This window comes from Thalassophryne amazonica, chromosome 15 (assembly GCF_902500255.1).
Source record: "Thalassophryne amazonica chromosome 15, fThaAma1.1, whole genome shotgun sequence".
NCBI classification, from domain to species: domain Eukaryota; kingdom Metazoa; phylum Chordata; class Actinopteri; order Batrachoidiformes; family Batrachoididae; genus Thalassophryne; species Thalassophryne amazonica.
The window spans coordinates 56,541,367-56,569,364 of NC_047117.1; the positions used below are offsets into that span (position 1 = coordinate 56,541,367).

Consider the following 27,998-nt stretch of genomic DNA (forward strand, 5'->3'; position numbering starts at 1 on the left):
TTTACCCAAATAATCACAAACCAACTGATGAATATATTAATAGGATGTACAGTATGAGCCTCTATCCAACTATCACCAAACCCAGTAGAATAACATCTCACAGCGCTACGCTCATTGATAATATCTTCACAAACAATATGGAGTGTACAAATACTTGTGGTCTGCTGATTTGTGATATTACCGACTATTTACCTGTCTTTATAGTACATGATGACAACTTTAGTACCTGTAAGGCACCCCAAAAACCTATATACAAACGAATAAAAAACGATAAAACTATTAATGCTCTTCATCAAAATCTGCTAGAGCAAGACTGGAACACTGTGTATAGTGAAAGTGATGCGGATGTTTCATTTAAATTTTTTTTAGAAATCTTTACTGCAATATATAATAAATGCTGTCCAATTCGCCAAATTAGTAAAAACAATAGAGTAATAAAATGTCCATGGATGACGAACAGATTGCAAAATGCTTGTAAAAAGAAAAATAATTTATACAGAGAATTTGTTAGATTAAGGACTGTGGAATCTGAACATAGATATAAAAGCTATAAAAATAAATTGACTGAAATTAAGAGAACTAGCAAGAAATTATACCAATTTATTACATAATAATAAAAATGACATTAAAAAGGTTTGGGGAATTTTGAATAGTGTTATCAAAGGACACAAAAATAATTATTCATATCCTGACTATTTTATTGATAATAATGGTGATAATTATAATATGTGCGATGTTGTTAATAAATGTAATAGTTTTTTTGTAAATCTTGGGCCAGACTTAGCGAGTAAAATTTCTATGGGTATGGATAATCAACTTGACAGCGCGACTCAACAGTTGAATACAATTTCAAGTACAATGTTCCTGTCTGGAGTGACTGAGAAAGAGCTAATAGATATTGTTAACAAATGCAAAAATAAATCATCTGTGGATTGTTATGACATAGATATGACTGTGTTAAAAAGAATTATACATACCATTTCAAAACCATTAACTTATATATGCAATCTATCATTCCAGACAGGAACATTTCCAAACAAAATCAAAAATAGCTAAAGTAATACCTCTCTATAAAAACGGAAACAAACAAAATCTTCACCAACTACAGACCGGTCTCTCTACTTCCTCAGTTTTCTAAAATATTAGACAAACTCTTCAATAAAAGACTACAGAATTTTATAGAGAAACACAATATAAGTGATGAAAGTCAATATGGTTTTAGGTCCAGAAGGTCAACAACAATGGCAATAACTGAAGCAGTTGAGGAAATCACAAATCAATTAGATAAAAAGAAATACGCAGCTGGGATTTTCATTGACTTAAAAAAAGCTTTTGACACTATCAGCCATGGAATTTTAGTAAAAAGCTGGAGAGATATGGCATTAGGGGACTGGTGTTATGTGGGCCACTGAAGAGGAGGTACTGCTGGCCCACCACCACCAGAGGGCGCCCTGCTTGGAGTGCGGGCTCCAAGCACGAGAGGGCGCCAGACCCAGAAGAAGTGACAGCTGTCATTCATCCTCTGCACCAGCTGTCACTTGTTCATCATCATCATCACCACCATAAAAGCCGGACTGCAACTCCACCTCCTCGCCGAGAAATCGCAACTACTGAAGAGGTAATTTCTCTGCTGACTGACACTTTGTGTGTAATAACCTGAACTTCTGTTGCAGCCGTTTTCCTGGAGTGTTGCCTTGTCTGGGGGATTGGCGTTTGGTGTGACAGCGACGGCTTCGTCTCACACCCCAACCCAGATAAGTGGTTAACCAGGAGCTGCACGAGTGTGTGATTGGAGGTGGAGGTGCTCCCTCCTAACTGTGTGCAGACTGTGGATTACTGAGTGTGCGGACTCACACTCATTCATCTTATCTCTGCTTTCTGCCAGCAGTACCAGGGTCGACAGCCGAAGACAGAGGCCACCTGGGGACTCGGGACTTGGCGGCTCCGGTGTTCTTCAGACCGTTGGTGGTGGAAGCCGTGTGGGACGCGGCTTCTCTCTCGTCGGGGGTCTTCTATCTTCGAGCCTGCCCACACATCACCTGGTGTCAATTGACTGTGCAAATTTCTGTGAATTTAGTTGTGTGTTATCACAACATTAAATTGTTACTTTTTGGCTTATTCATTGTCCGTTCATTTGCGCCCCCTGTTGTGGGTCCGTGCTACGACACCTTCCCAACAAGTGGCTTTGAGTTGGATTCAAAGCTATCTAACAGAAAGACAACAGTTTGTGAAGATGGGTGAATTTGAGTCTGGATATTTGAACATAGCGTGTGGAGTCCCACAAGGTTCTGTATTGGGTCCGGTTCTATTTAATCTCTATATAAATGATATATTTGGTGTCTCAGAGTTATTAAAATTAATTTTGTTTGCTGATGATACAAATATATTCTACTCTAGTGATAGTTATCATGACCTAATACTTACTATAAATAATGAATTATATAAATTAAAATGATGGATGGATATTAATAAACTTTCACTAAATTTAAATAAAACCAAAGTCATGTTCTTTGGACACTATAAGGAAGACTTAAACCAAAAAATAAATATAGACGGTGTTAATATAGATACTGTGTCAGAAATAAAATTTTTAGGCGTTATTATAGACAGCAAATTGAGTTAAACCACACATCAGACACATACAATCCAAAGTATCTAAAAGTGTCTCAGTTATTAATAAAGCAAAGCATTCCTTGGATTATAATTCACTGTATTTATTGTATTGCTCATTAGTGTTGCCTTACTTATCATATTGAGGTGGGCTTCATAGATAATTGGCAAAGCTTCTGGGGAAAACCTGGTCTTGTTAGGAGAGACGGCATCCATCCCACTTTGGATGGAGCAGCTCTCATTTCTAGAAATCTGGCCAATTTTCTTAAATCCTCCAAACCGTGACTATCCAGGGTTGGGACCAGGAAGCAGAGTTGTAGTCTTACACACCTCTCTGCAGCTTCTCTCCCCCTGCCATCCCCTCATTACCCCATCCCCGTAGAGACGGTGCCTGCTCCCAGACTACCAATAACCAGTAAAAATCTATTTAAGCATAAAATTCAAAAAGAAAAAATAATATAGCACCTTCAACTGCACCACAGACTAAAACAGTTAAATGTGGTCTATTAAACATTAGGTCTCTCTCTTCTAAGTCCCTGTTGGTAAATGATATAATAATTGATCAACATATTGATTTATTCTGCCTAACAGAAACCTGGTTACAGCAGGATGAATATGTTAGTTTAAATGAGTCAACACCCCCGAGTCACACTAACTGTCAGAATGCTCGTAGCACGGGCCGGGGCGGAGGATTAGCAGCAATCTTCCATTCCAGTTTATTAATTAATCAAAAACCCAGACAGAGCTTTAATTCATTTGAAAGCTTGTCTCTTAGTCTTGTCCATCCAAATTGGAAGTCCCAAAAACCAGTTTTATTTGTTATTATCTATCGTCCACCTGGTCGTTACTGTGAGTTTCTCTGTGAATTTTCAGACCTTTTGTCTGACTTAGTGCTTAGCTCAGATAAGATAATTATAGTGGGCGATTTTAACATCCACACAGATGCTGAGAATGACAGCCTCAACACTGCATTTAATCTATTATTAGACTCTATTGGCTTTGCTCAAAAAGTAAATGAGTCCACCCACCACTTTAATCATATCTTAGATCTTGTTCTGACTTATGGTATGGAAATAGAAGACTTAACAGTATTCCCTGAAAACTCCCTTCTGTCTGATCATTTCTTAATAACATTTACATTTACTCTGATGGACTACCCAGCAGTAGGGAATAAGTTTCATTACACTAGAAGTCTTTCAGAAAGCGCTGTAACTAGGTTTAAGGATGTGATTCCTTCTTTATGTTCTCTAATGCCATATAACAACACAGTGCAGAGTAGCTACCTAAACTCTGTAAGGGAGATAGAGTATCTCGTCAATAGTTTTACATCCTCATTGAAGACAACTTTGGATGCTGTAGCTCCTCTGAAAAAGAGAGCTTTAAATCAGAAGTGTCTGACTCCGTGGTATAACTCACAAACTCGTAGCTTAAAGCAGATAACCCGTAAGTTGGAGAGGAAATGGCGTCTCACTAATTTAGAAGATCTTCACTTAGCCTGGAAAAAGAGTCTATTGCTCTATAAAAAAGCCCTCCGTAAAGCTAGGACATCTTTCTACTCATCACTAATTGAAGAAAATAGGAACAACCCCAGGTTTCTTTTCAGCACTGTAGCCAGGCTGACAAAGAGTCAGAGCTCTATTGAGCTGAGTATTCCATTAACTTTAACTAGTAATGACTTCATGACTTTCTTTGCTAACAAAATTTTAACTATTAGAGAAAAAATTACTCATAACCATCCCAAAGATGTATCGTTATCTTTGGCTGCTTTCAGTGATGCCGGTATTTGGTTAGACTCTTTCTCTCCGATTGTTCTGTCTGAGTTATTTTCATTAGTTACTTCATCCAAACCATCAACATGTTTATTAGACCCCATTCCTACCAGGCTGCTCAAGGAAGCCCTACCATTATTTAATGCTTCGATCTTAAATATGATCAATCTATCTTTGTTAGTTGGCTATGTACCACAGGCTTTAAGGTGGCAGTAATTAAACCATTACTTAAAAAGCCATCACTTGACCCAGCTATCTTAGCTAATTATAGGCCAATCTCCAACCTTCCTTTTCTCTCAAAAATTCTTGAAAGGGTAGTTGTAAAACAGCTAACTGATCATCTGCAGAGGAATGGTCTATTTGAAGAGTTTCAGTCAGGTTTTAGAATTCATCATAGTACAGAAACAGCATTAGTGAAGGTTACAAATGATCTTCTTATGGCCTCGGACAGTGGACTCATCTCTGTGCTTGTTCTGTTAGACCTCAGTGCTGCTTTTGATACTGTTGACCATAAAATTTTATTACAGAGATTAGAGCATGCCATAGGTATTAAAGGCACTGCGCTGCGGTGGTTTGAATCATATTTGTCTAATAGATTACAATTTGTTCATGTAAATGGGGAATCTTCTTCACAGACTAAAGTTAATTATGGAGTTCCACAAGGTTCTGTGCTAGGACCAATTTTATTCACTTTATATATGCTTCCCTTAGGCAGTATTATTAGACGGTATTGCTTAAATTTTCATTGTTACGCAGATGATACCCAGCTTTATCTATCCATGAAGCCAGAGGACACACACCAATTAGCTAAACTGCAGGATTGTCTTACAGACATAAAGACATGGATGACCTCTAATTTCCTGCTTTTAAACTCAGATAAAACTGAAGTTATTGTACTTGGCCCCACAAATCTTAGAAACATGGTGTCTAACCAGATCCTTACTCTGGATGGCATTACCCTGACCTCTAGTAATACTGTGAGAAATCTTGGAGTCATTTTTGATCAGGATATGTCATTCAAGGCCATATTAAACAAATATGTAGGACTGCTTTTTTGCATTTACGCAATATCTCTAAAATTAGAAAGGTCTTGTCTCAGAGTGATGCTGAAAAACTAATTCATGCATTTATTTCCTCTAGGCTGGACTATTGTAATTCATTATTATCAGGTTGTCCTAAAAGTTCCCTAAAAAGCCTTCAGTTAATTCAAAATGCTGCAGCTAGAGTACTGACGGGGACTGGAAGGAGAGAGCATATCTCACCCATATTGGCCTCTCTTCATTGGCTTCCTGTTAATTCTAGAATAGAATTTAAAATTCTTCTTCTTACTTATAAGGTTTTGAATAATCAGGTCCCATCTTATCTTAGGGACCTCGTAGTACCATATCACCCCAATAGAGCGCTTCGCTCTCAGACTGCAGGCTTACTTGTAGTTCCTAGGGTTTGTAAGAGTAGAATGGGAGGCAGAGCCTTCAGCTTTCAGGCTCCTCTCCTGTGGAACCAGCTCCCAATTCAGATCAGGGAGACAGACACCCTCTCTACTTTTAAGATTAGGCTTAAAACTTTCCTTTTTGCTAAAGCTTATAGTTAGGGCTGAATCAGGTGACCCTGAACCATCCCTTAGTTATGCTGCTATAGACGTAGACTGCTGGGGGGTTCCCATGATGCACTGTTTCTTTCTCTTTTTGCTCTGTATGCACCACTCTGCATTTAATCATTAGTGATCGATCTCTGCTCCCCTCCACAGCATGTCTTTTTCCTGGTTCTCTCCCTCAGCCCCAACCAGTCCCAGCAGAAGACTGCCCCTCCCTGAGCCTGGTTCTGCTGGAGGTTTCTTCCTGTTAAAAGGGAGTTTTTCCTTCCCACTGTAGCCAAGTGCTTGCTCACAGGGGGTCGTTTTGACCGTTGGGGTTTTACATAATTATTGTATGGCCTTGCCTTACAATATAAAGCGCCTTGGGGCAACTGTTTGTTGTGATTTGGCGCTATATAAAAAAATTGATTGATTGATATTGTATCGAGATCTGGGGCAACAACTATAAAAGTTCACCACAATCCCTCTTCATCCTCCAGAAATGGGCAGTGAGAGTCAAACATAAAGTAGGATTTTATGATCACACTAATAATTTATTTTTGCAGTCCAAATTGTTAACATTTTATGATTTAGTTAATTTTTATACAGCACAACTTCTATATAAAGCAAGTAAAAGCATGTTACCTGCAAATGTTCAAAAGCTCTTCACAACCAGAGAAGGAGGTTATAACCTGAGGGGCTGTGGTAACTTTAAGGTCCATCCTGTAAGGACCACGAGGAAAAGTTTGTGTGTGTCTGTGTGTGGTGTTAAACTTTGGAACCGACTGGGGCTACAACTTAGGCAGTGTTCAGATATCCATCACTTTAAATCAAAATATAAGGAAATGGTTTGGTCACAATATATGGGTGTTGCTAGGGGATGGGAGGGGTGAGTTCAATATAATATAATATAGTATAATATAACAGTATAGTATAACAGTATAATATAATACAGTAAGAATATAATATAGTAGAATATAGTAATAGTATAATATAATAAAATGTGATATTAAATAGTATAATGTATGACTATATGATACTAATCATATAATCAAATATAATGAAATGAATATAATACATAGTAGTTTAATAATTAACGTGTGTGTATGTCTTGTCTGTCATCTGTCACTCTGCCTGTACCAAGTACCAACAATCTATGACATCCACACTCTGCAGGATTTAAGAGTAATGGTACTGCAGTAGTGTCTCGGCCCTGAGAGACCATCCAATTGTAAGCCCTGACATATCAATGCAACATGACATATTAATGCAACAACCTCATACTTTTACCAGGTCTAGTGGGCAGTGACATCTCGGGATGTGACCTCACAAAAGCCCTGTGTTTTTAATGCACTCAACACAAGCACTTCACACCACACATAGTTAATAATGACAATAACAATTTTAATAAATAAATAAACAAATAAATAAATAATATAAAGTTAATGATAAGTTAAAAATGATGGTACGTGGCTCTGGAGTGTTTGTTTTGTCCTTTGTGTGTTGTCTGTTGTCCATACTGCCTCATGTGTTAATTATTATCTACAGTGTTATACGACTATTATTATCATTGGTATTATTAGTCATTATTATATTATATATGTGTGTATGCGTGCAAGTAATATTATTTTATGAATTAAATGCATATAGATACGTATACATATATATTTTGTAGATATGAAATTAGTTATTTAATGAATTATAGTTATCAAATATAAAAATATAAACTGAATTACAATTAACTGTATAATTATATATATATTTAAATTGAATACTTGTGTGTACAGATGTGTATACATATAAGTAGGTATGTATGTATATATTTGTATATGTGTATATACGTATATATGTTTATATATGCATATTTATATTTATATAATGAGTGTACATATGTGTGTACTGTACGCTTATTCTGCTGTTTTTTGTTTTTGTTTTCTTTCTCCTCTTCTATTATGAAGCTGTAAATGACGGCAACCTTCTAATTTATTAAGGACTGATTTGGGGATGGGAGTAAATAAGCTTGTCTTCATCCCACTCCCTTCCAAGCTGTTTTTTTCTTTCTTTTTCCTGTGGACAGTCTAAGGCACACCTGTGCACTAATCATGGTGTCTAATCAGCATCTTGATATGGCACACCTGTGAGGTGGGATGGATTATCTCAGCAAAGGAGAAGTGCTCACTATCACAGATTTAGACTGGTTTGTGAACAATATTTGAGGGAAATGGTGATATTGTGTATGTGGAAAAAGTTTTAGATGTTTGAGTTCATCTCATACAAAATGGGAGCAAAACCAAAAGTGTTGCGTTTATATTTTTGTTGAGTGTAGATCAGATATGGATCAAACTTTGTCAGTCAATAAAGGATACCATCCTACATAATGCTCTCAAGTATGAAAGAAATTACATTTTTTTAAACAGAATTATGAATTTTTAAAAATTTGTTCAATTTTTAAGATCAGGATTTTTCCTGACATTGCCCTTTGACCTATGACCTTGATCATTCCTTGCCTATCAGGATATGAATGTTGGGGAAAGTGTAGTGACACGGACCCACAACAGGGGGCACAAATGAACGGTCAATAGATGAGGGTGTGTGCACACACCCAGTAACAAAAACAGAAGGTGGAAAGTCACCTCCACCTCTAATCACACACACGTGCAGCTCCTGTCAACCACTTATCTGGTTGGGGGGGTGAAGCGAAGCCGTCGCTGATCACACCAAACGCCAATCCCACAGATAAGGAAACACTTACAGGAAAACGGCTGCAAAGAAGTTCAGACTGTTAGTCAGTGTTTTCAGTTTAGCAGAGAATTACCTTCACAGGTAGATGATATCTCGGCAGCGAGGTAGAGATGACATCCGGGTTTTATGGAGTGATGAAATGATGGGTGACAGCTGTCATGAGTTGATGTGTGACAGCTGTCACTCCCGGTTGTGTCCGTGGCGGCAGCGCCCTCTTGTGCCTGAAGCCCGCACTTCAGGCAGGGCGCCCTCTGGTGGTGGGCCAGCAGTACCTCCTCTTCTGGCGGCCCACACAACAATGAATTTGCAATAAAATTTCATAATGATATATAAAAAATTGTGGGCTCTAGGCTGTTCACAAACAGACAAACAAACAAACAGGCAACAACATTATCTCCTCCAATTTTGTTGGTGGAGGCAATTAAAAGCCTTAGACTCACTCAGTATTAACTTCCCAGATGCATTATCATGGGACCAGATATCATCAACAATGACATCCTTGAGCATCCTAAAGCTGCAGACATCAAGACCACACATATCAGAAAAAGACTACGATGGATGGGTTATGTTGCAAATATGTCATGTATGAGTGACAAGTCCAGCATTGCTCTAAGGTGAACTTGCAGAACCCTCTAGAAAGATCGTTCATGCATTTCTCAGGTATATGGATATTATCAAAGACATTCTGAAACATGATACTACACAGATCGAATGATGCTGTGTGCAGCAGGCTGTACTGGCCGGAATTTATGATGTGTGAACAGCAGTGGCAGGTACAGTTCAGTTAATCGATTCATGTCTTTTAGTCTTTTTGCCTCTGCACACTATCATAATGGAGCTGAAATGAGTCAATCAAGATGTGTTTTGTGAATGCCTACTTTAAGAAAAGGGAGGAGCGCAGGGTGACATATATGAGTGGAGGAAGGTGCACACAGGTGGACTACATTCTTTGTAGGAGAGGCAAGCTAAAAGAAATTAGAGACTGTAAGGTGGTGACAGGAGAGAGTGTAGAAAGACAACATAAGATGGTGGTTTGTAGGATGACTTTAGAGATGAAGAAGAAGAGAGTGACAGCTCAATAAAGGATCATATGGTGGAAGCTGAAGGAGGAAGACTGTTGTGTGAAATTCAATGAGCAGGTGAGAGAGGCACTGGATGGAGGGGAAGCAATTTTGGACAACTGGAAAAATACTGCAGATGTGGTGAGGGAGACAGCTAGGAAGGTACTGGGTGTGACATCTGGACAGTGGAAGGAAGACAAGGAGACCTGTTGGTGGAACAAAGATGTCCAGGAAAGCTTAAGGAGAAAGAAGTTGATAAAAAATTTTGGGATAGTTGGAGAGATGAAGAAAGTAGACAGGAGTACAAAGAGAATCAGAATTGAATTTACTGCCAAGTAAGTTCACACATAAAAGGAATTTGATCTGGTGTTATTGGTGCATAAACAATAAGAAAAAAAAAAAAAAAAAAAAAAAACACTTCTGTAAGAAGAAAAGCTTGAACACATCCCAGTCCATATTTTCCAAACATGCTTGAAGATCCTCCACAGCCTCACTGCTCCACTGTTTTAATGTCCTCACTACAGCTTGCAGAGCTGTTTCTGCCTGTAGGTAGGAATCAGGTGGACCATGGCATGGACAGAGTGGCACGTGGGACAGCATGATAAGCATAGTTGTGTATCAATCATCTAGAGTTCTGTTCTCTAGTCAGACATTTAATAAGCTGTCTGTATTTAGGAAGTGCGTGGGATAGGTTACCTTTGTTAATATCGCAGAGGACAATAATTAAAGAGTCCAGGTTAGTCCGCTGCACATGCAGTATCTGGTTGGTGAGCATCCATTGTGCCCCGTGCATCTTAGCCTGCGGTGGAATGTAAACACCAGCCAAAATGAATGAGGTGAACTCATGGGGTGAGTACAATGGTTTGCAGTTATTAAAAAACGTTTCCAGATCAGGACAGCAATGGAGTGGGTGGAGAAAGGTGGCAGGAGTGATTTGTGACCAAAGAATATCTACAAGAGTGAAGGGGAAAGTTTACAAGATAGTAGTGAGACTGGCGATGTTGTACAGCTTAGAGATGGTGGCACCAACATAAAGACAGGAGGCAGAGCTGGAGGTGGTAGAGCTGAAGATGTTACGATTCTCTTTGGGAAGGATGAGAATGGACAGGATTAGGGATGAACATATCAGAGGGACAGCTCAGGTGGGATGGTTTGGAGACAATGTCAGAGAGGCGAGAACGAAATGATTTGGTCATGTGCAGATGAGGGACCCAGGGAATATAGGGAGAAGGATGCTGAGGATGGAGCCAGCAGGCAGGAGGAGAAGAGAGAGTACAAAGAGGAGGTTTATGGATGTGCTGAGGGAGGACATGCAGGTGGTTGGTGTGACAGAGGAAGATACAGAGGACAGGGTGAGATGGAAACAATGGATCTGCTGATGGGAGCAGCCGAAAGAAGAAGAAGGAGGTTGAAGAGTATACTTAATGTTTTTCTATCAAGGCTTGGATTACACAAAAATATTCGCAGTCTAGATTTTTGTTTCAAACCATGTTTATTGATTTGCCCCTTTTTGTTCAACCACTCCAGCCTCAGGGACAAAGTGAAGCAGCGTTAAATTAAGGCACAGACAAGAGTGAGGAAAATTGTGGCGTTTTACAAGTAATTATTTCTTTTGTTTTGTTGTTATTTTTTGGGTTCAGTTTCATGATTCTTTTAAGTGCTGCTGTGCATTCCCATGCAAAGAGTGTATGAGACTTCCTTGTGAAACTTTCTGACTATAGCAGCCAGCCACCTTTACACAACATATAAACAACTTAAATATCACAGAGATTCAATGGGAAGACCAATTCAGGTCACAGCAAACTTATTTGTGCCTAAACTAAATTTATTCATGGGTTTAAGATTCAAAATGGTGTCCAAAATGGCCGCCAATAGACCCTTATCATTAAACTACATAGCAGGAACAAACAATAGACTTAATAATGACAGAAATAATTTGTGTTCAAGTGAAAAAAAAAACTATTTTGGTGGCCATCTTGAACACCATCTTGGACTTGAGGCCAGTTTTTATTTTTGGGAACATCTTGATTGTGTTTTGGGGTCATCTAAGGACCCTAAAAAAGTTGAGGGGGGGGGGGAGAGTGCAAAGGTGGTGGTCGTAGCTCCCCTAGTAACAGTATCCTGTGCAGAGAATGAAGAAACACTCGCTCTATAGCAAAAAGTAGTATACTTAAAGTTCATTTTATTAAGTATGCTTCAGTATAAGTATACAAGTATACTACAGACCGTGTACTGTTAGTATACTAGAAAGTACACAAATTTAATACTTTTTCAGACTAAATTGGAACATTTAAAGTTTATAAAAGTATATTTAAAAGTTCATTTTAAGTTTGCAAAAGTACACTTTAAAGTATACAACAAGTATACTCATCTATATACTATCAATGTACTTGGTATATCCCTCTTGTATGCTTAAAGTATACCACACATACACTTATCAATGTACTTGATACTGTATGAAATCAAGTCCTTCCTTTGTGGAGAAAATTATAGAAAAAAGTGCATGTAGAATGTAAACATAATGGTCTCTCCAAGATCAAGTCCTTATTTGTAAAAATGTAAACATAGTGTCTTCAACTGAGAACTAAATGTTATGTGTCGACGCGGGTTGAGGAGCGGACCTGCGTCTGACGGAACCCAGCGCTAAAATAACCAGAAAGCGGTTCCAATAACAAAACAATTTATTTCTTCCACCCTTTGGTGCATAACAACGTGTACAAACTAAAACAGCGTCAGTCTGGTGGAGTGAAGGCTGGCACACTCTCCAGCGCCCAAAAGGATCGAGGCCCGGCGCTTCTGGACTCACTTTTACTGCCAAACACCCCCCAGGTGGACACGACAAACCGACTCTCTGCGAAGGATAGAAGAGGTGAGGTAAGTCAGCAGTTACAAGCAATATCCTTCAAAAGGCACACACTATCAGCAACACATTCAGGTCTGTATTTAAGCTTTATGTAAATGAGCAGCTTCTCACAACAGGTGGAGGATCAGTTGTCCGCACGCCACGGCAGTGAGAAGCGAGCTGCACAATTCTCATCACAATTCAAATATACTGCGTAACAAAATACCAAGTTACTATCAACAATTAGTCAAACAATTATTCACCTCTGATGTGTGCTGACAGCATGTGTCCCTCACCCTTCTTCCTTCACAGGCACGATGTCAAACCCAGGCGCGGTCCTCAGCGTCTCACAAACGAACACCACAAGGTCGAGTTCCCGGCAATTCTGCTTGAATCACACATGGCTTAAATGCAGAACACCATCTCATTATCTGCTTCAGCTGAAAGTCTTTAAGGTTGCACGTGAGCACCATCCACAGGTGCTGCACATAACGTTGATGAGGGTGAAGGACTCTTCTGCCAGCACCTTCTCCACAGACAAATCAGTTTTCATACCACCTGGAGAGCAAAGAAAAGAAAAGAACACCAAAATGTCCAGCCACACCCCCCCAACACACAACACTAAAGTCCTTCCTTGTCAAAAAAGGTAAGAGAAAAGTGTGAACCTTTGGAACCAAAAATAACTACATAGAAAAAAAAATTGTACTTCTTTTCAGTTACTTGAGTCAATGGCTTGACTTAGTCTATCTTGCTCCAAGTGCATAATAAGTGTTAGTACTTTGTGGCAGAAAGACGTAAAAAGTATACTAAAGTATAAGTTTTAGTATTAAAGTACAAGTCTTAGTATTAATGTACAGTACTTAGACTTATACTTTTGTTTAGATTTTTCAGTATAAGCCAAGTATACTTCACTATACTATTCTTAAGTATATAAAATATAGTATATAAAAAGTCACCTTCAGATATACTTCCTCAATTTTAGTAAAAAATAAGTATACTCATAGTACACTTGAATAAACTTGTTTTTGCTAAGGGTTGTTATTGGACATTTTCTGTCCCTTGTTTATATAGCCAGGATGGCCAAGTGTGCATATTTAATGTGCACATCATCACAAAGCTGTTGCACTGAACAGCAGTGATTTTCCAGAAATTCCTCCAAAAACCACATTCAGAGATTAAAAATGCCTCAGAACAAGAACGTCGTCAGACAAGAATCAAAATATGTCTGGCTTTCCGAACACGGAGAGTCATTTGACTTGTTAAAAGCTTCCTAAAGGACATTCCATCTTGTCAAAACAAAGGATGGATAGAGAAGGAGAGAGGGTTAGTGAGGACTGGCTGAAGAGGGAAATCTCGTTTTAGTTACGAAATGCTGTATCTAGTGTGACATCTAGTTGCAGAAAAATCATTTATAGTACCTTTAAATACAATAAATACACAGTGCTGCTTTCTGGTGACAGACATGCAATAAACACAATTCAACTTCCTATTGACAAAACATATGAAAACCATCAGGCACCAGGTGGAAATGCGCAATGACATTTGTGGTGTGCGCTCTTTTGTGCCTGGTGAAAGATAGAAGCATAGATTGGTGCCACCTCTTAAACACACACATGCGCGCGCACGCACACACACAACAAGCAACGTCAACATGGCAATTCATGGCATATTGCGAAAAACTATTACGCAACTCAGTTGTTCAAGCTGTGAATGTGGAACACACAGCAGGAGCATACAGCGAGACTTCCCCAATCATAATTTTCCGTGACACTTCACCCGTTTCCCTCGAAGTTGCTTCCTGACATGATGATGTGATGCAGTTATGCTAATGGTGTGCTTGCATGCCAGGCATTCTGTGGACTGTAATTTCCTGGGCAGCCTGGTCCTATAACAATATGTCAAATCAGCATGATTTGAAAGAGTTATAATGAGGATGCTTTTCCCTGAGTGGTATTGCTGACAGGGGATGCTGCACTCTACTCATCATCCCAGGGGCCAGCACACCATGTTTATGCAGGGTCATTCTTGTCCCATCTTCAGAATGGCAGGAGGTTCAATGTGCTCTGATGACCAGGTCCATCCTTTGATAAGTGTCATAAAAAAACAGGGTTCATTAGTGTTTGTGTGATCTTGCAAAACAAAAATATTTGTTTAAATTCGTGGCGCAAGCTTTTTTCCCCAGATCTGGGCCAGAAACCTTCATGGAAATCAGCTCATTAGCAATCTTGCAATGCTTAATTATATATTAATGTACTGGCTCTGTCCCTTTCACTGAATCCAACTTAAAATATGACACTGTTTTCTGCAGGGCAGATTAATCCATCTCACCCAATTTCAGGACAGTAATTTTATTATTAAAGTGGAACTCTGGAATATTTCTCCCCGTGCTCTGCTTTTTTTCTGCTAATGTTTTTGGCTTCAACTTTTCACTTTGAATTAAAACTGTAACACTATCACAGGCTAAATGGCTATGCAGTGTGAACCTATGGGACAAGTTAGTGTGCCTTAATTGAGAGAGTGGCGACATGATGAGTCAAAAAAAAAAAAAAACTGGTCACGTGACTCATGGTGCCATCTTGGGTTCAAAATAGCATTCACTGTCAATCTGTCTGCATGGAAATCCAGCTATTTTATTTATTTATTCACTGAAAATGCCAGGTTGCTGTGCATTTGGAGGCACAAACAGACACAACAAGGGCTTCAAGATGTACAGATTCCCTTCAGATCCGAACAGAAGAAAAATTTGGGAAAATAAAGTCAACCATGTGGGATGGAAGTGACTTCATCATCAATGTTTTGAGAGATAAATTTATTGTTCAGTCCCATGTACAGTAAAACTCACCTAAGCCGTCAGTGTACTTGTATAAACCAGATATTCATAGTCACCAGACAAAAAAAGTCCCATGTTGTTGTTGTTTTCCATGTAATAAACAAAGTATATAATGGATTTTGCACAACGGATTTTTGCTCACATCGGATAAAATATCCCGTCCGTTCGCAATGTATTGCCATTAAAAACCCAGAGCAGTCTGGATGTGCACAGTAACAGAGGTACAAATGAAAGTTTAGCTCTGACACTCGCAGATTTAAGTAAAGTGGGACTGGAGTCATTTCTGTGATTAAAACACTGACCTTTTATTTTTTTTCACACCGTGCTCAGCCTCGGACCCGCAGCCTGGACGTGCAAACTAACCGAGGTACAAATTAAAGTTCAGTGCTCTGACAATCGCTGATTTGAGGAAAGTGGGACCGGAGTCATTTCCTTGATTAAAAGCCCGCCTGTCTATTTTTGTCACACTGTGCGCAGCCTCGGACCTGAAGCCTGAAGCCACAAAAGGCTGTGATTTGACACTTTTCTACTTTTACTCCTTTGTTTGCCATCATATTTTAATAGTTTTTACAGTGCGCACACTGATTAAAAATGGATCAGAAAAGTCCTCACATTTACAGCACAAAGTCGGTAAAAGAGGAAAATGTACAGCTTACCTTTAATTTGGAGGTGATGATTGTAGAAAGAAAAGCTTGTTGAGGGTCAAATTAGTCCAGAATAAAGTATAATCCAGAGACAGAGAACTTTAAACTGTCACGCACGTCATTGTGTGACACGGAGTTACAGAGCTGCAGCTGCGTAAATCAGGCTTTAAATTAATTAAATAAATCATCAGAAATTGTAAATGTATGTAAATTTGATAGCTTAACTATTTTTATATTTATTTTGATAGTACCTGTACCGGGATGTGTTGCTGTATGTGGTTAAATGATTTAAAAAATGTTGAAAACATTTAAAGGTTCGTTCAATAGTTCAGCACATTTGGAACCAAAATGGCGCTGTGTTCTGAGCTGACGCCACTCTAGGGCAAGCTAGAAATGCTCAAATTAAACTGATTTTCATCCCCACTGAATAGGCAATAAAATCATTAGATGTGTGGGATGGCATGGAGAAAATCCATATGTTTGCCTCAATAAATATAAAGAAACCTTTTTAAATTACTGTTGTCCAAGATGGTTGGGGCAATAAACACATCTCAGTGCTGAAAAGCAGAAATGTCAAATTCATGAGTGCACAATATCAAATTGTCAACAGCAAAAGACATTTAACAGAAAGGTAAAGACTGTCCTTTCAGTGTGTCCTCAAAAAAGACACTGTTACAAAGTCAGATTTTCATCAGGGAGGACAAAAGAAGTCAGCAAATGTACTTTAGATTAAACTGAAAAAGGTGTGCTCGTGCCTTTGATAACTTTCTCTTACAGTAAGTCATGGTGTTACATCTCTGTTTATCTTTTCATAAGCCTGGCCCACTTTGAGAGTCTTTATAAGAATGGTGACCCATTTCCGTCAGCATGAGTGCAGGTGACAGTGTGAAAGTCAAAATATCCTCGGGGCAAGAAAGTAGAACTTAGAAAAGAAGTGAAAACCTGCACAGAAACACTAACAACTAGAGTTCTGCGCTCATAGAGCACAAACCTCTGCCAACACTTGTTTCCACTTCCACAAACTTTTAGCTTTTCAAGGTCAAAGTCCTGTTAGAAGTGACTTTTCATAAGATAAATGAGATGTGATGAAATGTCAAGAGTAAGTATTTAGTTCATGCACTTGAATCAAAGTTTTTTGTGGTGTTGTCTGGATTTTTTTTTTTTTTCAAATTTTCAGTTTCTGAATTCTTTTTCAGATAATTTTCACAAAACATTGGTTATTTCTGCTTTGCCCAATTTGTCATTGTTTTTTGGCACTTGGTTTCTGACTGATAACTGGACGATAGACAGACAGACATAAAATTGGAACCTCCATTCCATTTTAGTGGTGTAGGTAAATTCATAACAGAAAAATGAGAGTGACTGAGGCACTTTTGACTGAGATATACAGTAAACATACACCAAATGAGCTTTTCAATGTTAAATTTGAATGTTCATAAAATCCACAATTCAGATCAGATCCGGATCAAACTTTGTCAGGTGATAGTGGGTGCCAGTCTGCACCTCACTTTCAAATGTGAAAGTGATTGGGGGCACGTTTGCTTAAGATATAATGTAAAATATATATTAAATGGGTATTTCAATGTTAAATTTAAATCGTCACAAAATCTGTAACCTGGATCAGATCTGGATCAAATTTTGTCAGTTATTAAAGGATACCATCCTACATAACACTCACAAATATAAAATAAATTTGATCTTTTTTGACAGGGTTATGAAGTTTGGAAAAATCATTCAATGTTAAAGAAAGGGATTTTTTCCAATTTTCCAAGATTTTTTCTGACTTTGACCTTTGACATATGACCTCAAAAACTGAGTCAGTTCTTGCCTATCAGGATATGAATCTTCAGTAAAAATTTCATAACAATATATGAAAAATTGTGGACTCCAGGCTGTTCAACAAACAGTGGTAAAAACATAACCTCCTCCAACTTCGTTGGCAATGTTAATTATGAGACCTACAGTTACCTTCCCACTGAGAACACAGATTGATTTATACCTCTGAACCACAACCCAGTTTACTGTGGCCTTCAGTAAAGAAGAAATGTGTCCTATATAGGCTCCGCGGCTCATTGGCACCTATCTGCAGTTTCTGTAGCATGAGATGCATGAGAGTCTCCATCTCCCCTTGGACACCACTTTGATGCACATTACTTCCCTGCCAAGGCTGATACCCATTTACAGCTGGGTGGACACAATGCAGATGTTGTCCAAGGACATGGACAGGTAGCATGAGAGGGAGATGGGCCTACACCTAGGCCTACACATTGGGAGCTGACTCCCTTACCCCACTGAGCTACCTGAAACAATTGTGTTGGGTGAAAACAGCATAAGCTGTCAAAGACAGTTTTTATTTTTATGGAATGTCCTTTGCAGTGGATAATGGGATCTAGTGCTAACTGAATCTTTTTTTTTCTTAATAAAGCTGTGAAACTATCCCTTACAGGGGTCAAAAATGTATTGCATTGAAAAGTCATGTTAAAAAGAGAAAAAAAAATTCTCAATGTTCTTTTATTATGAAATATTGATTATTAGCAGATGCTCAATAGTCATTTTTCAAAATAGTTGCATAATGATTTTATCTACAGTACAAACACAGATACAGGTACGATTAGTTTGTCCTTTGTTGTCTGTGCACATCGTGCATGCATGCACACGAGTGCTTCATTCAAAGGTAATCAAAGGAATCAGTCAATTGATTGGTGGCTGCAAAACGTCAATAGCTGTCAAAGCATCATCAATGCAGCCTGGGTTGGAGCTGTCCACAGCTTGTGGTGCTGAAATCTCTGCTCTCATTTTTTAAAAACTAATATAATGTTGCATGTACAAAACATATTTCTGATGTAGAGGTTTAATTATGATGAACATGGGCAGCTGGGGAAATATATACTATGTAAGTCTGTGCAACATTCAAGGACTTCCAGTAATCCAACCCTCTTTAATATATTAATGTTGCTGTGAACTTTGTGTTTTTATTACCAAAGGCCATCAAATATGGCCATCGGGTATTGTGAGGACGTTGCATCCATCTGTCTGTCCATCCGTCTGTCCGTTTGTCTTTGCTCAGTATAAATCCAGTCCTATTACTGCCAGAGTCTTCACATTCACAGGGAACATTCTTGGGACACAGACCTTTCAAAGATGGCTAACACTGACCTATTTTAAGAGGCATTTTAAGAGGCTAAAAAGTCACATTCTGTTTCAATCTGTTCCATTTTTTTGTTTTGAGTGGTGGAGGTGACAGCCACAGTAGAGCTGCACTGTGATGTCAGTGGCAGGTCTCTCTAAAAACCCTTCATTTATGTTTTTATATACATGTTTCTCATATATTCTGTAAAAGCTAGTGAGAAATAAACATTTCTAAAACTGAAAACTCTGCTTTTTGAACCTAATAACACATTTAAATTGATTTACAAGACATTTCGCAGACGTTAGTGTGGTGACATCACAGGCCAGTAGTTAGCTGCAAACTCTGTTTTGTTTGTGTGTAACTATAACTTCTTTGTCATATATTATGTAAACGCTAGTGAGAAATAAACACTTCTAAAACTGAAAATGCTGTTTTTTGTAACCTGATAACACCTCTAGACTGATTTACAAGACATTTCGCGGATGTCAGTGTGCACGCTAGCTTTAGCTAATGCCAAAAGCTCATAAACGCAGTGGCGATTTTTGATACGGGCCATGCGGGCCGTTGCCCTGGGCGGCATTTATGGAAGGGCAGCACTGTGGGGATGAGCACTTGAAGAAAAACATCATGTCCACTGCAAAATGTCTTTCCCTGTCTCTGCGTGTAGAATTGGCAAATTGGCGCCCCTGTAGGCAGCTGCAGGCGTCCTGCTTGCTGAAGCAGTGAGATGGTGAGATGGAGATCCCTTCTTGAGAACTGTGTGGGTGTCAGGGCGACAGCCTTGGACTGGTTCCACTCTTACCTTACAGGCCGCTCATTTACTGTTAGGCTGGGGGAGTCCACCTCGTCCTCTGTTCCTCTGAAATGCGGAGTCCCCCAGGGTTCTATTCTTGGGCCTGTTCTTTTTACCCTGTACCTTCTCCCTTTAGGTCAGGTGTTTAGTAAATATATGGCATATCTTATAATTTTTATGCAGATGACACTCAAATCTACTTGACTATTAAGAAGAACTCTAGCAGCCCCCTGACACCCTTGCTTGTGTGCCTGAAAGACGTCAAGGCTTGGTTGGCTCAAAATTTTCTTAGCTTAAATGAGAACAAAACTGAGGTGATTGTGTTTGGGCCCAGTGTCGGTTCCACAGCTCGATTAGACCTGGGCCCTCTCAGTCAACACATGAAGCCCACAGCCACCAACCTTGACGTCATTATGGACTCTGATTTTAAACTGGATAGGCCGGTCAATGCGGTTGTTAAATCCAACTTTTATCAGCTTCGTCTTTTAACCAAAATTAAATCAATTTTATCCTTTTCAGACTTGGAGCGCGTCATGCATGCTTTATTTCTTCACGCTTGGACTACTGCAATTCACTCTTTTTCGGAATTAATCAAAATACACTTCACAGATTGCAGTTAGTCCAGAATGCTGCTGCACGCCTCTTAACTGGGAGCAAAAAACATTAACATATTACACCCATTCTTGCGTCTTTGCACTGGCTCCCTGTTAATTTTAGAATTGATTTTAAAATTTTATTATTTGTTTTTAAAGCTTTAGACGGACTGGCCCCACAATATATTGTAGACCTCCTCCAAATTTACTCCCCAGCGCGTGCTCTGAGGTCTGAGGGCCAGCTCCAGCTCGTGGTGCCTAGGAGGAGACTCAAGACCAGGGGGAACAGGGCCTTCTCTGTGGCTGGGCCCAGACTCTGGAACGCTTTGCCTCTCCACGTTCGAACAGCCCCCACAGTGGAGTGTTTTAAGTCTCGTCTGAAGACCCATTTTTATTCTCTGGCTTTTAGCTCTGCGTGAGTTGTATGGTCCTCTGTTGTCTTTTGGCCCAGTGTTTTATTTATTATTGTTTTATTGTTTTTATGTTTATTTATTAGTATCTGAGTTGGTTTATTGTCTTGTATAGTTTGTATAATTATTTTTCTGTGCAGCACTTTGGAAATTGTTGTTTAAATGTGCTATATGAATAAAGTGGATTGGATTGGATTGGATGGTGAAAGAAAGAGGACGGGCGTGCTGCGCGCCGAGGACAGTTCACTTGTGGGTTTCTCCAATGGGAGGGACAAGTGGCGGGGGTGGGGTGTGGTCCGTGGGCTAAAGTCAGTTACACCTCAACTTTTTTCCAAGTAATGCACATCTCATTCATAAAATTATAAATACAAGCTTATAATTCCACCACGTTTTTCTGAATTGTGTGACATGTCCTGCTGCACACGGAGAGGATTCAGCTTTATCCCAAGCTGGACGCAACAAACAAGGCAGGCAGCCAGTTTATGAAATAAAAAGCATTTGAAAGCAGACAGACAGGGTGTAAGAATGGGTTTGAATTTGCCCACTTGTGGAAAATGTTTGCAGAAAGGAGAGCCTATTTGTAAAGACGGCTTAGAACTTCTGCTGTGTTCACATTACAAGCTGACGTGACTGAATGTGACCCTTTTTTGTGCCTGCAAGAGTGTGTTTTTACAATAATTTTCCAGCAGCTTTTTGTTGTCATGTACACTGACAAAATAATAATAATAATAATAACAATGACAATGAAATTTAAAATTTAAAATTAGGCTTATCATCATAGTTAACTGGTTTATTTAATGGAGAAAAAGAATCACATTTGATTTCATTGGCATGGGAACGCCAGTAACATTTCAGTTTAGATTTTTGTTTGATCCACAGATGAAGATCAAACATTGGGAGGAAAAAAGACAAACACTACATGATCAAATTTCTGTCAAACCTAAAACTTTTGCAGATTAGTTAACGCTAAGTATTTACACATTTAGCCTAATATTTACAAACATTAAGCTAAATATTTAGCTAAATGTTGAGACAAATATGCACCTGACAAAAAGAGCTAATTGTTCCTCCCTGAAATCAAGTGTCTAATATATGGGCATGTTTATTCAAACTTGCAATTCATGGTGTTTTGTTTTGGAGTAATATTGTAGCCTGCGGCCTTTTGATGTCAATTTAAATTATAATTTCAGGGGCACTTCTAAAATATTAATGATCCTTGAAATGGTGATACAAGCATCAAATTCAGCTCAAATACAGCTGCAGCAAAATTAATAGAGCAACTTTAACTTTTGACCCCTGTACAAACTGAAACTGACCTTTGTTACCATTCTTGCTGCTTTTACCTCATAACCAGGCTCGGACTGGGGGGAAGAGCCTCCCCAGAAGCTGAAAGGTTTTTGCCATGCTAATACTGCCCTGAAGCATTTACTCCAAATAAAGTCTGAAGGACCTAAATGACATGGTGAGATGCTGACGAGCTTAGCTCGTTCATGTCCGCAACATATGCATATTAATAAAAAATGTGGCTGTTTGTGCAAAATTTTGTTTGTTTGTTTTTTTAGGTGGGGGACAGAGTGTCACCTGGGAGGTAATTCAGTGTCGAACCGACACTGCATAAACGTAAACGTAAATATTGTTTATGACTGATTGATAGAGGGACTTTATTGAACAAGTCCAAATTGTAAATAAGACAAAAGGAGCTTAATAATTAATAATTAATGTAAATAACTATATAACTATCTATAGATATATAACTATATATATATATATATATATATATATATATATATATATAACTATATATATATATATATATATATATATATATATATACACACACACACACAGTAGTGTTCAGAATAATAGTAGTGCTATGTGACTAAAAAGATTAATCCAGGTTTTGAGTATACGAGGTCTGTTAGAAAAGTATCTGACCTTTTATTTTTTTCAAAAACCATATGGATTTGAATCACGTGTGATTGCATCAGCCAAGCTTGAACCTTCGTTGCGCATGCGTGAGTTTTTTCACGCCTGTCGGTTTGCGTCATTCGCCTGTGAGCAGGCTTTGTGTGAGCAGTGGTCCACCCCTCTCGTCGGATTTTTATTGCGAATAAATGTCTGAACGATTTGGAGCTTTGCTGCATCAATTTTTTTCCAGAAACTGTGAGAGACCTCCAGGTGGAAACCATTCAGAAAATTCAAATGGCTTTGAGGGACGATTTTATGGAGATTACACAGATTAAGGAGTGCTCCAGCCGGTTTAACGACCACACCGCCCACAGCTGCTGAGAGCGCGCCGCTCTCCGAGCGCTGATCGACAGGCTCAAACCCCGCTGAAACAACCAGATCATTTCCAACGTGAAGGCTTTGTTGATCCGGGACGTCATCTGACTTACACAAAAATGGCAGGAGACGTGGACATCAGCACTTTTTCGGCACATTCCACTGTTACAGGAGTTTTTTTCATGGAAAGAAAAGCGGACGGATGCGCCACCGTGCCGCTCATGGCGTGGCACAAAACCACCGTGTTGGTCTCACAGGACGGCTTTCAGGTGGATTTCAGACGGCTGTTGGTGGGTTTTCAGTCGTGTGACTAACCAAGAAATTGTGGATGAGCTTGGACATGCCAGAACATGTCCTGTGAGGCTTCATCACGGCGTTGCTTTGCGCCATCCTCTTTCCATGACACAAACCTTCATTAAACACCTTGTTTAAAACAAAATAAACCACTGGGGCTCATTGAAGGAGGCACAACATCATCGTTTTATGGATATATTTAGTATCGTGACCATTAGAGGCCACAACACTTCCACATTACACAACACTAAAAATGCAGAAAATAGTTGCAATTAAAAAAAAAAACCTATGTCAAATCAAGAGAGGTGATGAGGGAGGCAACAGTCTAGTGGTTGGGCAGCGGGTTTAAGACCAAATGATCCTCGGTTCAAACCCCAGCAAGACACTTGGGCTGCTGTATCTTAAAGAGAAGACATTAAATGTTGTAAATGTTTTACAATCACTTAAGACTGCTTCTTTTGCAACGCTGTTATCTTTTCCAAAGCCTAAGGTAGGGGCATACCATTACACGTTTAACACCCCTATGCATTCATTACAGTTAGTTCAGTCCAATCAAGCCCTGTGCGCCCAGATCTTGCGCTACTAGCAAGTATAGGAGGAGTGGCCCGTGAGTGAAAAGATGGACAGAAAAAAGCCAGGTGGAGCTGAAAAGGCTAGATTAAGAAAAAGAAAAGCTTTGGAGGAAGATGCTGCCAAGTGTGCAAAGCTCACAGATATTTTTTCAAGAAGACAGAGCGAAGAGGGAAATGGTAAATAGGGCCGGGCATAACAGGCTACATGCCTGTTGCCAGGATGTCAGCCGTATCAACATTTGTAGTACATTACCACCTCTTCCAGCTACTTACAGACTTCACTGACTTAAGCTGGGCAGACACTGTACGATATTTTCAATCGTTGTACTAGGCTTCAGCTCAAATTGTGCAAAAAAACCGCAGGGTTTAAAAGTTCAGAGCGCACGATTCATGTTCTCACACTGTACGGCCCGATGCTCTGATGCGATCTGACTGCTCACATTGTACGTTCAAAAACCACACGTCGGACTGGTGTTTCCAAAAGCAAAACGTAACAGAAGCTTTTTTTTTTTATAAAAAAAAAATGATTTCATGCCTAACAGCGTGCACATTGAGTGAAATCAGATGGGAGAGACTGAACGTATATGCGCGCGCACACACACACAGCAGACAGCAACATGATTCATGAGAGGATGATAAAAAAAGAAAAGATAAACATTCATAACAGGTGCTGCTACTTACACTGTTGTATAAATAAACTATATTTCATACGGAGTCTTACAGCTGTGCTCATCTGTCGTAAATCCTGTTGTTGTCTGCTGTGTGTGTGTGTGTGCGTGCGCGCATATACGTTCAGTCTCTCCCCACCTGATTCCACTCACTGTGCGCGCTGATAGGCATGAACTTTAATATGATATTAGGTTATTGCGAGGGAACGCTAAAAAAAAACAAAAAACAAACATAAGACTTTACATGAGATCACTGTTTGCTCTCTCCGGTGTTTGCACATGCACAGTGCGCGAGGTAATCAGCGCGTAGACGCTTGTAGCGCTGCTTCAACAGCGTGGAACCCTCACGAGTCACGACGGCCGACCAAAATATCTAACAAGTTTGATTTTCATCCGACCATATGATTCCCGATTGGGAGGTGGTCGTGAGATGTTAAACGCAGCTCGTTACTCCATGTAGACTGCACGATGCAGGATGCACGATTAAGCTGAAACTCGGTGCAATCCAAAAAATTCTCGCACGAGTGAAAAATCAGCTGAAAAAGGGCCAAAAATCGTACAGTGTAAGCCCAGCCTTAGGTGGTGCACTGGTGAGTTAACAATACTGTTCTTGTTTTAACTAACTTTTACTTTCTGTTATAAGCCACCCAATTTTCATAGTCAGTCAGCACATAAATGCTGGATTTTAATGCCACAGCACAACGCTTATTATCGCTGTGCGCTGGCGGTTTGTGGGCCGGTTGAATATGAAACTCCCGGGCTGAAAAATGTTCCCAGCACGCCCCTGTCGGTGGGTGAATGCAAGGCGCCATTGTAAAGTACTTTTAGCTTCTGATTCAGATGTAAAAGTGCTATGTAAATGCAGTCCATTTAAAATCATCTGTCTGTGTGTGGGCCTGTGAGGCCCTTTGATAGACTGATGTCCTGTCCAGGGTGTACCCTGCCTCATGCCCTATGACTGCTAGGATAGGCTCCAGCTCCCCATGATCCTTAATTGGAGTAAGCAGGTAAAAAAAACAACAACAACAACAACAACAAAAAAAAACAAAAAACGAATGAATAGTGTCAACATAAAAAAATAAACTAAACGTGATTTATAAAAATAAATAAATCATTAAATATCACAGTGGTATTAGACAAGTAAAAAAATAAAAATTTGGATTTACCTGAAAAATATTTTTTAATTTGAATGGTTATCTCACTGAAATTTAGTTTCTTTCTTTTAACGTGAATGTCACTAATTACTAATATGCCAATTCTTGATAGAAGCATGGAAAATAAACTATTAATTACAATGACAACCTTTATAAATCAGTTGTTGTCACACACTAGTGCTACACAATGGACTTGGTGACTGAGCAGCATGTTATGAAATAAAGTTAATGATCGCTGAGAGGGAGTACCTCTTTATGGCTTGCTGAGATTGCTTTGTGTTTGATTGGTGTATTTCAGATGTAATTAGCAACAGTAATACAGACATATTTATGGAACCAGAGATTTGACATTTTCACACCACTAAGTTCAGTTTACGGTGCATCTGGAAAGTATTCACAGCACTTCACTTTTTCCACATTTTATGTTACAGCCTTATTCCAAAATGGAATAAATACATTTTTTCCCCTCAAAATTCTACTCACAACACCCCAGAATGACAACATGAAAAAGGTTTTTTGTGTCTCTGTGTGTGTGTGTGTTTGTGAAATTTTTCTACATTTATTTAAAAAAAATAATCTGAGAAATCTCATGTACATAACTATTCACACCCTTTGCTCAATACTTTGTTGATGCACCTTTGGCAGCCATTACAGCCTCAAGTTTTCTTGAATATGATGTCACAAGCTTGGTGCATATCTTTGGGCAGTGCCTGTAGTTGGTGATCGTGCACCAGAGCTGTCGTGGAGTGGATTCTGTGGAGGACAAAAGATACACGGGCACAGTCCAAATGTCAAGTTCAAGTTGTCAGTTGTTGACACAGGTGGCGCGTGGCAGTGCGGAATGCAATCAACTGAATGACTAATTGAGAGGTTGACAACGGGAGCGAAAACTGTAGCAAAAGACCAAGCTGGATGTAAAAGCTCCAAAAAGTCAACTCCAGATTACTGAGCATGGGAGCTCCAAAATTACTGCATAGGAACGCATGAGACTCTGAAAGGAGAAAACAGAGGGACCATGTTACCATGTGAGAATCACTGAGTTTCTGGCAAAGACTGAGACAAAGGACCAGGGTTTAAATACTGAGGACTGATGAGGCGCAGATGAGCTGCAGGTGTGTCAGCTGCAGGTGTGACAACCCAGCTCCGCTTGCACACCACCTGAAGGGACAGAGACAAAAGACAGGGAAGAGACAGGCAGGAACCAGTGCAGCCCACGACAGAAGTCATTCGCAAGTTGGAGTCGGAGTGTCATCAGTCATTCACTGACACCCACCCGGGAGTTCAGTTTAGTTTTGTCATGAGAGATTTTGATGAAAAAACTGACACCATGGAATTGTTGCTTCTCCTCAGAAAGCTCTTCCTAGAAGAAAGTGGAGCTCATTTGCTCCTCCTGTAGATGACCTCCTCCTGTTCTTGTTTCACTAAAAAGTTATTATGTCGAGGTGAATTTTCTGGAGTTTGCAAGAGATGAGAGCTGTTCACCTTTCAGTTGGGCCCAGCTTTATGTTGTTCATCAAAGTTCCTATGTTCCATGTACCAAATTTCATCACTTGCATATCTGTTTTTCTGTTGCAGAGCTCACGACCCTCTGAAGGCAGTAATCCAGACAGGTTAAGGTAAAGCAGTTTATGTTTAGGGCACCTTTTCTAGCCCCTCCCTGTTCAGGGTGAGCAGAGCGGATCCTAAATACGGCTGGTCAGTCGCACGTGTAGCTACAGAAAAAAACCTCCTGTTTCTTCCATGGGACTCAGGACTGAATCACACATCTGCGACTTCCGTGCCGTATGAGAGCTACACAGTAAATTTTGCAGAGTAAAATTTACTCTGCCGGGATAACATTTGGTCTTACTCCAAAAAGAGTTAAATATACTCTATCACAGTGCTAAATCAACTCTTATTGGGGTAGAAACACTTGATTTGACAAGACGGTAGAGCTGATTTCACTCTATAATAGATAGTTTATTTCAGGCTCTGAAAATAGCAGGAGAATGTATACAAATAGCTGTAATTCCTAAATGGTAAATTTAATA

At 39.4% G+C, this 27,998-nt stretch overlaps 1 long non-coding RNA gene across 1 annotated transcript; it reads left to right on the forward strand.

The window, feature by feature from the left end:
* The first annotated feature begins 7,833 nt into the window (after positions 1–7,833).
* On the forward strand, positions 7,834–26,248 carry LOC117525809. The gene is made up of 4 exons (XR_004565151.1): positions 7,834–8,021; positions 11,223–11,233; positions 17,481–17,489; positions 26,237–26,248. It is a non-coding gene; the product is annotated as an uncharacterized LOC117525809 (long non-coding RNA).
* The last annotated feature ends 1,750 nt before the right edge of the window (positions 26,249–27,998 follow it).